We start from the raw sequence: 2,756 nt of genomic DNA on the forward strand, positions 1-2,756 counted from the left end.
CATGAGACAAAGTATATGTGAACTGCTGTATGAAAAGTGAATTTACTCTGTAAATCTTCACCCAAATCCTAATTTAAAAAAAAAAAGAAAGAAACTGGGGATTAAAAAAAAAAGATTTACCATTCTAGAAACCCAATGGGGATCTGCTATGAGTCAGAATCGACTCGATGGCCATGGGTTTGGGTTTGTTTTTTTACTGTATCAAGTGCAGTTCTAGGCACTAGGAATACAACAATGAGCAAAAACTTTCCACTGTCATGGAGCATATATTCTAGAAGGAGAGGTAATTAACAAATGAATTAATAAAACTAGGACAAGGAGATAATTGCTTTGAAGAAGAAAGAATAAACCTGTGTAATGGGATAATAAGGAATGTGGTGACTCAAAGGTTAAACACACAGCTGATAACTGAAAGATTGACAGGTCAAGCTCACCCAGCAGCTCTTCAGGAGAAAAGACATGATTATAACCTCTAGAAAACCCAGTGGGACAGTTCTACTGTGTCACAGGAGGTAGAGATGAAATCCACTCAATGATTAACAACAGTGGGCTCAAAGGCAATCATTAGGGGTGAGGGTGGTAAGGTGGTTGTTTCATATAAGAAGAGCAAGGAAGGCCTCTCTGAATATGGAATGTTTGAGCAGATACAGACCTGGAGGATGTCTGGGGAACTATGTTCCAGAGAAAGAGAATATCAAATACAGAATCCTTAATCTGGCCTTGTGTTTGACATGTTTAGAGAGCAGCAGGGCAGGTTAAGGGAATGGAGAAAGCAGGGTCTCTGTGAGTAAAAGGAAACACTTAGAAGATGAGATCAGAGAGGCTGGGCACTGGTACGGGTGCGTGATATAAGGGTGAGGAATTTGCAATTATTCTAAGAGGGATAGGAAGGCATTAGAGGGTTTTAAGCAGAGGACTAACTTGATTTGAGTTGGTTATTAGAAAGCTTCCTCTAGCTAATTTAGGAGAATAGACTGTTCTATAGCAAATGTGAAGCTGGGAGGTAAAATTGGAACAAGTGCAACCATTTTTTCTTTTAAATGTGTAGTAAAATCAAGCTGCCTACCTTTAATAAATAGAAAATATTGGTTTATAAATAGCATAGTAACTATTTATATAGAAATAATCCAGTTGATACTGGTTAACCATTCTTCGTGCAGTCTTATTTTGTATTTGGTGAACTGTGCTTTGTCGTAGGTGAATTTCAAACATACATTCCTATACCATCACTTCGGCCCTAAAAAATTATCTCAAATTATTGATATCAATGTTATTAAAGCTTATAATATTATGACATTTTATTATAAAGAAAGAATTACATTAAAGATGTTTTTGTCATTAAAGCACAATGATGGATCTGCAGAACATCTCATAAGGTGGATAAACTTAGAGGTCATTATGCTGAGTGAAATTAGTCTATCAGAAAAGGACAGATGTTGTATGAGATCACTATTGTATAAAAAAGTCAAGAAAAGATTTTCAGAAGAAAAGAAATATTCTTTGATGGTTATCAGAGGTGGATGGAAAAGGGAGAGTAAACCACTAACGAGATAGTAGGCACATACTAACTTGGATAAAAGAAAAAAAGAGAGATGTTTTTGTTCAAGTCCTTTAAATTTGGAATATTGTGTATCTCCTTTAAATGTTAATGGTTGGAGCACATCTAAGTTTATGCAGTATATGAAAAGCTTTTTGGCAGTGATAGTCATGGGACAGTGATCCTCAAACTCCTCTCAACCTACATTGTAGAGGCTAGATAACAATTTATTTCAGAACTTGGGGGATGATGCCATTTGTGTTTTCGCACAGAAGTTACAGAATCATGCTTCAAGTTCAAGCCTATGATGGTTTTTTGAAAAGTGAAAATGGCACATGAGCCTAACAAAGTACTCAATCTGTTTGATATTCTCCTCCAAGATTTTCACCTTGTGTGCCTAACCACAGAGCATTATTCTACAGTCACAAATTTGCAAACCACCAGTCATTTTCTAAGGGACCTTAAAAAATGTAAGCATTGAATTCTCTGCAGTAAATGGTGCCTCCCGCCTGGGAAAAAGACCTGTAAGTAATTGAATCCCAGCCTGTGCAGTGTCTTCCCTCCTGCCTGCTCCTTTGGTGCTACAGCAAATTAAAAGAGCGCAAAGGCCCAGCCTGCCTTCCAGCTGCCAGCCCCTGGTAGACATGAAGGAGCCAGAACCGACCAGGTGGAGCAGTCTTGAGTTGCACTAAACAAACAGCATAAGGAGATTGGCTGTAACCTCCCAATTGAATATTTATGCCAGTCCCATTTCTCATCTTGCTCTTTGGCACTGATGGGAGTGCTGAGTTCCTGTTGATTTCAAGGGCACTGCATTGTGTTTGAACCTGCTCCATGAAGTATTATGCCAGAGGAGAAATAGGCCCCAGGTTCCTATCACTAAGATACCTAGTTAACTAATTTTTGTATGGAGACTATCATGTGTTAATGTCATAAGGATGGAGCAAAAGGAAGACAGGATGGGCATTGCTGTTCTGTGAAATGCACACACTTCATCCACTGCCTCCTGCAAAGGGAACTGTAATTGCTTATATTAAGCATTTGTATATTGCTGCATTTTCTATGTCTTTTGCTCAGAGGTTTTATTTTTGTTTGCTAAGGCCAGGCATTTACCACAGGGCCCTCTCATCACATTTCACATACTGATCCCTCATGGCAGGTGCTAACTTTATTGCACTCAGAGTGAATGGGTTGAATAACCTCATAAAGAGACAGAATG

The sequence above is a fragment of the Orycteropus afer genome, unplaced genomic scaffold, assembly GCF_000298275.1.
Source record: "Orycteropus afer afer isolate SDZICR_OR568_19922 unplaced genomic scaffold, OryAfe1.0 scaffold00182, whole genome shotgun sequence".
Classification (NCBI taxonomy): domain Eukaryota; kingdom Metazoa; phylum Chordata; class Mammalia; order Tubulidentata; family Orycteropodidae; genus Orycteropus; species Orycteropus afer.